General features: G+C 45.0%; 1 pseudogene; it reads left to right on the top strand.

Moving 5' to 3' along the window:
• The window catches only part of LOC101568326, a 54469-nt pseudogene extending 52309 nt beyond the window's left edge, over positions 1–2160 (top strand).
• Positions 2161–8102: the final 5942 nt, after the last annotated feature.

Genomic DNA, 8102 nt, shown 5'->3' with positions numbered 1-8102 from the left:
AGGGGGAGGGAGGAGGAGGGAGGAGGAGGGAGGAGGAGGAAGAGGAGGGGGGGAGACTGTTAGTGAAACTGCTAGAAAGCTACGAGCTGTTAGTTTTCTGGAGGACCTTGTCATGCTGACTTTCCTGATGAATCTGGCTGCTCTCATTACTGAAGGAGCTTAGAACCTTGCTGTTGCTACAACTATGGTTCACTTTGAGGAACGCTGCTCCTCACTTTGAGGAGGAACAATACAATACTGGACACATAAGATTATCTTATAATGAATCATGCAAAGAATCATCTGCAAAGAGTGCAGTAAAATCTGCTTCCTGGTTCCCCAGGGGAAGACGGTGCACTGCTCAGTCTCCTGAAGAAACTTCACGTTGGCTTTCCTGGTGAGCACTCAGCTTTCCTCACCCTCGGAGGAGCTTGGGACCTCACTGTTGCTGTGGATCCTGTGGCATTTTTCTGGGGAGTTCTGGTTCTTACTTTGAGCATTGGTTTTTGGCTCCAGTGTGAATCCCTCAGCCTGCTGGCACAGAGCCTTCATAGTACTGATACAGACTTTCCAGCTTCCACCTCTGACCTCTGGGCCTTTCCAGCACAGATCCATATGTCTGTATTAGACATTGTCACGGGCTCTTGGCCTCCAGCCTGACTTGTAGGATGCACTGTCATGGGTCTAGGTCTTTAGCTAGACATTTAGCAAGACATTGCCATGGATTAATCTGGATAAGGCATTAATCTGGATTGTTCGGTCTTTAGTGTGTGAACAGATTTTACTTCACTCTTTGTAGATGATTCTTTGTATGATTCATTATAAAATAATCTTATGTGTCCTGTATTGTATTGTTCCTCTTGCAAAACCCCAAACTGTAGCGTGTACTTATTTTTAGGAGTTTCAGGAAAGTTCTAGAACAAAAGCTTTAATGCTAATTGTGATCATGTTAATAATGTATGGAGATTTTGTTATACTTTACTATGTTGTTTTTGTATTTAACATTTTATTGAATTTTAAAAAAAAATTGTCAAGTGAAATTGAAAATAGGACTGAGGCTTTTTCTGTCAGCTGGCCAAGATACCTAAAGGGAAGAAGGCCAAGGTCAAGAAGGTGGCCCCAGCCTCTGCTGTCATGAACAGGCAGGAAGCCAAGAAGGTGATAAATCCCCTGTTTGAGAAGATACCAAAGAATTTTGGCACTGATTCAAATAACGGAACTTAACAATAAAAGGGGGTACAGATGTATGTCCATTTTGTATGTGTGTATTCAAAATGGTTAGGATAGTTATATAGTTACATTCTCTTAATGAATAGAGTGATTTGTTCTAATGGTGTTTGTAAATAGGATATCATGTCTGCATCTTGTACAGCAATTAACCACTAGGAAGAATGTATGCAATGTGTTAATTATTGAAACTGTCCTATCAATTTGATTTAAAACTGTCTCATTGCTATTTGTTTATCAATAAAATTATGGGGAAAAAAAAAGAATTTTGGCACTGGACAGGACATCCAGTCCAAGAGAGACCTCACCCGCTTTGTCAAATGGCCCCACTACATCCGGCTGCTGTGACAGAGGGCCATCCTGTACAAGCAGCTGAAGGTGCCCCCTGCAATTCACCAGTTCACCCAGGCCTTGAATTGTCAAACAGTGGCCCAGCTACTTAAGCTCACCCACAAGTACGGACCAGAGACCAAGCAAGAGAAGAAGCAGAGGCTGTTGGCCCGGTCAGAGAAGGAAGCTGCTGGCAAAGGAAACATCCCTGCTAAGAGGCCACCGGTCCTCAGAGCAGGCGTCAACACTGTTGCCACTCTGGTAGAGAACAAGAAGGCTCAGCTCATGGTAATTGCACATGACGTGGACCCCATCTAGCTGGTCATGTTCCTGCCTGCCCTGTGTCACAAGATGGGGGTCCTTTACAGCATCATCAAGGGGAAGGCCAGGCTGAGGTATCTGGTTCACAGGAAGACCTGTACCACTGTTGCCTTCATGCACGTCAACTCAGAAGACAAAGGCGCACTGGCTAAGCTGGTAGAGGCCATCAGGACCAACTACAATGACAAATACAATGAGATCTGCTATCACAGGGGAGGCAACATTCTGGGTCCAAAATCTGTGGCTCGTGTTGCCAAGCTGGAGAAAGCAACGGCTGAAGAACTTGCCACTAAATGGGGCTAAGTGTACTCCTGAGTTTTCTGTACATAAAAACAATAAATTGTCCTTAATGCAGTGTAAAATGAAATAAAATAGGACCAAGTTGCTAATAGCTAACTTTTCCATAGACAGTAATTCACATTCTTCTGTGCTAACTTGGACAAGAATCAGAAGCCTTGGTAACACATTCTTCTGTTAGAAATCCTTCCCCACCTATCAGTCACACTATCGCTTCTCGGCCTTTTCGCTAAGATCAAGTGCAGTCACACTGAGACCTTTCCTTCAGGCCCTCACGTGCTTCTTACCTTTTTGTTTGCAGCTCATCCCCTAGATGGTACAAAGCTGCCCCTGGTCAAGACAGGTTTCCAGTTGCTGTGTCCAGAGTAGTTGCCAACTCACAGGAATGCACCTGTCCTTACCATGGGACCAGTGTCCCAGATGCGAGCCAGACCCGAAGTCAGCCGGTGTTTCATTTGACATTTTGGCTACGGTCTCACCTAATTCTAAAAATGTAATCCAGACAGGGATTTTGAGGGAGAACCCAGGGATTAGAACAAGAAAGAACTGCAATGGAATTGTTAAGCTTTCTTTTTACTAGGGCAAAATAATTATGAAAACGAAGCTTCAGTTTTTTTATCTGTAAACTGGGAGTAAACAAATGTACTTCAGTGGGGCATGGTGGTGCATGCCTGTTATCCTAGCACTCAGGAAGCTGAGGCAGGAGGATCCTTGTGAGTTTGAGACCAGCCTGGGCTGCAAAGTGAGCTGAGTACCAGCCTGAACTGCATAATGAGACCCTGTCTTGAAAACAAAAAATGAAAGAAAGAACGTACTTCACTGAAAATTAAGAAATATCACAGAAGTACATTTGTAGTTGTCTTACTAAATCTACATATGACTATATATCTGTACAGGACTATATGTCTATATCTAAACTGGCCTTGGAACTTAGCAAACAAAGGTCTGCATTTGCAGGCAAGACCATAAAGAGACTACATTACCACCTTTCCTCTCCATTCCCTCATTTCTACAATTGTGACAGTGTTACTTTCTTTGCTGGGGTTCCAAATGCTTAAAGAAAGGTCTAGGAATAGACCGTGTTCAGTAGATGGCTTTCACCACTACAGAAATGCCTACCATGCGGGAACAAGGAAAATGGAGTACTGCGCCTCTTCAAAAAAGCAGTATCATTGTGACCAGGAACACCTTGTCCTGCTTCTAGAGGCTCATCGAGTCCCAGACCCCGCTGGTAGCCCAAGCTTCCCTGGGGTGTGAGCTGTGATAGGCGGAATAGTGACATGCTCTGCATGGCAAACAGATCCCCATGCCCGACGTGTGTCTTTTCATGGTCTGTGGACAGCTGTGGCACTCACCTGCCCCCAGCTGTGAGCTCTTGTCCTAGACTCAGCACAGCAACTGAGCTGCTTGCCAGCACTTGCATCACCAAACAGCAGTAAGAATGACTCTTGGGCTGTCAAACACTGAAACTAGGATAAACCAAAGAGAAGAAGCAAGGAGTATAGGCTCCTGCAGGGAAATCTCCCAGGAGAAGGTAAAATACTGGAGCCTGGGTGCAAAGAGCATCTTGAAATTTGTTACTGATGCCACTCTCTATCTTTCAAATATCTTTCTTACTTGTAACCTCCTGTGTTGTGAGACCCACTGCTAACACTAGAAGACAGAAAGCTTCCCTTCCCAGGCTTTTGGGCAGTTAGGAAGTGAGCGTGTGGCCCCAGCTCCATCTACTTAGAAGGGAACACGGCAAAGGAAGAGGTGCCATCCAGAACCTACCTGCAGGTGAGACAAGCAGCCAATGGCAGAGACCCTAGGGTCTGCGCTCGTCCACCTGGTGCCAAGGATGAGATATGGTTTGCAGTGCTACGGACCCACATCTGCACAGCATGGAGGGCAGGAGCCATCCCCAAAGCGCTCTGTCTTGGGCCTCCCACTCTGCAGCCACTACAGTAGTGCATTTTCCTTTAAAGTCATTTGCTTGCAACAGAATGCTGCCCAGGCAGAGTTCTTCCACCACTGTACGTGTCACATGGCATTTCTCTGTGCTACAAGATAACAATTTGAAATAGCAACTAAGTTTTTGCCTGATATGCATGTTGGCACGCGTAGGCCTTTCTCCTGACATTCCAGCGGAACAGCACCTGTCTCTGCCTCGTATTTTAGGGAAGTCATGTGGAACCAAAGGCAAAGAAAGAGTGTATCACTCTACCCACAAGGTTGTAAAATCCTATGTTGTGAGAGGAATGGATAAGTCTTCAGTTAATAGAACGAAGAGACACTGGAACAGGCAAGAAATTTTTCTTGCACATCCACCATGGCAAAATTTTGCATTTAGGAAATTGTAGTGAATCAGAAGAAAAGTGAGGAGTGCACAAGTGGTGAGGTAGCTATGAAAAGGATTTATTCCCTGAGATATACCTGCAAGGAAACAGTGAATTACAAGGTAGCCATGTTGGGTCTGCATGCTCCAGTATACCAGTGAAGTCTCCAAATAGAGATGGTGATTGTTGGATTGGGGAGAAAACCCACCGGCTTCTCAAGCCTGACCTGCCTTGCTGGCACCAAATGAAACACACACAGCCAGCAGTGCCTAGGTGTGGGGGACAGAGTTGACGACCAGAGTGTCTTCAATACACAGGAGGACACATCTCATCTTCATGGCAACCTACTAAGACATATGATTGTGGAAAAGATATTGTAATGGTGGTTGGGGGCTTGTGGTGCTAAATCAAATGTACCACCTCTTCAAAAAGCTTCCTGATCTTGTTCATGATCCTAGGGAGGGGTGGGATAGACCACACAGATATAAGTGGAGCTTAAAGAAAAATAGTAGAAAAATAAAGGTATGTTTCTTTCACTGCTGAGTCTCTGCATGGTGATTTGAATAGGAAGTAGAGATGGAGGTAGCTGGCAAATGTGGGAGCAGGGCTCATGCTGCGTTGATGACCTAAGTGCATGCTCTGCTTCTAATCTAAGCTCATGTTCCGCTCCTGATCTGAAGCCTTGATTTTACAAACCAGATGGTGGAGGCAACAGGGATAAGGCAAATTGTTCATAATCACAGGGCAAACTGGAATTCAGGTCTTCTAACTTTCAGGCCCACAGTACCTCCAAAAATAGTTTGTTGTGCCTTTTCCAAAAGCAATAGCGTGGCAGCACTGTGCCCTACGTGGTAATGACCGAAGCACCGAGCTTGAGCCGTTGCCTCAATTGCTTGGTGTTTCAGACTTGAGGAAAGTCTTCCCGGGAAAGCAAAGCTAACAGTCTGCATGCTTTGCCGAATGCCTTCATTGTGTCTGAAGATGCATAACCCGTATGTCCTAATCGATTGGCCAGAAGAATTTGCTTCTATAAAAAAATACCTGTATTAGATATTTTTAGGCTCAAATTCTGAGGCCATCGCAATATCTCTCAATAGGGCTCATTCTTATGTCATGGTGTCGATTAGCATGCCAAGGAGCTTATTGTGAAACATAAGCATATTTTCTACTCTGAATTATTGTGTTGTATTATAGTCACTAATTATACTCCTTAGCAACAGTACTATGTTTGCAGTGGCTAAAACTTACCTTGAGCATTTAGGTAAGCCATGGGATTCATACAGGAATGTTAGGTTCTGTGGAACTCAAGGACAGACATGTGCTTGAAATCTAGGATCTCGTGGAAGCAAGGATTTGAATGTCATTTAAAACTCTGTCTCTAACTTTTATTTTAAGCCACTGTTTCCTTCTTAAATTCAGTAATCCTAGAGAAGGATTCTCTATGGAGCTGACCAGCTTGGGTAAGAAAGTGAGTCATGCTGGCATGTTCCAGGCCCTGCTTCCAGTCAAGGACAAGGTGGGGGCAGAGAATGACCATAAGCACCAAGTGCTAATTTTAGCACTTATTACATGGGAGTCTCTTTGCCTGTCATGAGAAAGAAGGGCAGTAAGGGACCAAAAACCCAAAGAACAGCTGAAGGAGCTTCTCACTTTGGAAGGGAAAATGATATAGTTTGGCCTTGGGAGTGCCACACCCCTGTTGGGCAGATAGAATAGAATTGGGCTATGAAGTTAGAAAGCAAGGAGGAAGCTATATCATCAAGCAAGTATGCCCTAAATACTTGCGTCACACCCAACACAAGAAGTTGCCCAAAGCCTGAAAGAGGAACAGGACCAAAGACGATCACACAAGCCTCTCACAGCAGCACATGTATATCCTGAATAGATGGGCAGGAAGAATAACCCACTCTCTCTAAAATGGCCGATCAGTTAGTGTGTGTTCAAATAAATAAATCAATGACAACAGTAAAGGACACATTGCCACTGATCCCCCTCAGAGGACTCCTTGGCATGGACATTCTGGTCCCATCATTCTTGTCTCTTTCTGAAGCCGTTCTGGAAGTTCTTTTTTGTAAATCTCCTCATGAAGTATGATCAAAACCTCAGTGCATGGTCCAGCCAACATCATCCAACAGAAAGGCAGGCTGGCAAAAATTTAGAGTGCGTCCTCATTTACCTTATTAACCAGATCTTCACACCATGCAACTTCTGGGTCTTCCCAAAAGCCAAAATGACCATGAGGGATGAATATTTTCAACTAACTCAGGACATGGAGCCAGGCATGACAGAGCAACTAAAGATACTCACAAAAGATTTCCAGAACAGATTCAAGAAGTGGCAAGAGGGTTGGCCAAATAGCTCAGTGGATTGAAGTGCCTGCAAGCAGGCGCAGGAGTGGGAGGTTCCATCCCCCACCTGCTGTGCCGGCCCCACCCACAAGGCACACTGAGAAGGCAATTGAGACTGGGCGCGGTGGCACACGCCTGTAATCCCAGCTCTTGGGAGGCTATAAACAGGCAGATCACTATGAGTCTGATCTAGTAATGAGACCCCAAACACCCTACACACCCTTCCCTAAAATACAAAAAAAAAAAAAAAAAAAAAAGAAGTGACAAGAATGATAGAATAAGTGTTTGGAGTGGGAGTGTTTTGAAGGGACATAATGTCTATATGTTCTTTACTGTAATTAATTTTCTTTAAAATTTTAAACATTCACTGTATTTTTTCAATTATGCCTTGTAAAGAACTCTCTTCTCTTTCTGTGTTTGGAGTTACGTCTACGTGATTAAGCACTTACGGGATGTCACTTACTAACTCACCAAGGCCATGATTGTGGAGCTTGAGAACTGGGTTCTCAATGTCTGAGTTGCCCGAGTTGAGTCCACGATCATGCCTGGCATACCAGTCAATGTCTTGGGGTTACATACTTCACCCCCATTCTCCAAGCCTCTTAAAGTGGGGCATGTTCTGTTGCTCCTTCCTGGCAAACCCTAACCCCAGCCCAGAAGCAACACCAAGTTCAGCTCAGTGATCCCACAAGTTGGCTTGGGCTGAGCTGAACTGAATTGGGGGTCATCTGGATGAGCAATGGGGGTGGCGGCCAAGACTCCGGGGCAGCTGGAGGGATGCCATTCATTTTCCTAGGTTGTATATGCTATAAAGAGCTTATCAAGGGGTGTTTACAAATGGGGAGACCTTGCTGTTTTTAACAGATTAACCATAAAATATTGGTTCAGTGACCTGACAGCCTATTTACATGAACTTTTAGTTTACACTTGACTCTGCCTTGACAGTAGGCAGATAAAGAGGCCAGTGCATTGGTAGGGAGGAAGCTGGCCATGCCCAGAGCTTCCATTAAGCAGTTAGGCCTGGGCTCTGGGGGCTCTGTCCACTGTGGCGTCCAGCAAGAACTCTCCTAAGTCAACACAGGAAGCCTCCCCAACAAACCCAGCCTACCTTTGCTTTCTGAACAACTCCAAGCAGAAGCTGAGGTCCAGGTAAAAAACATCAGTCGAGCACTTAGGTCACAGTGACATCAGATCCACCAAAGGAACCCTGCATGTGCCTAGTTATGCTTTCTGATCTAGGTTAGAAAATCTGCCCCTTCTCCTGGGAGTGAACTGAACACAC

The sequence above is a fragment of the Octodon degus genome, unplaced genomic scaffold, assembly GCF_000260255.1.
Source record: "Octodon degus isolate 3935 unplaced genomic scaffold, OctDeg1.0 scaffold00006, whole genome shotgun sequence".
Lineage (NCBI taxonomy): Eukaryota > Metazoa > Chordata > Mammalia > Rodentia > Octodontidae > Octodon > Octodon degus.
This window is presented reverse-complemented; position numbering and strand designations above follow the sequence as displayed.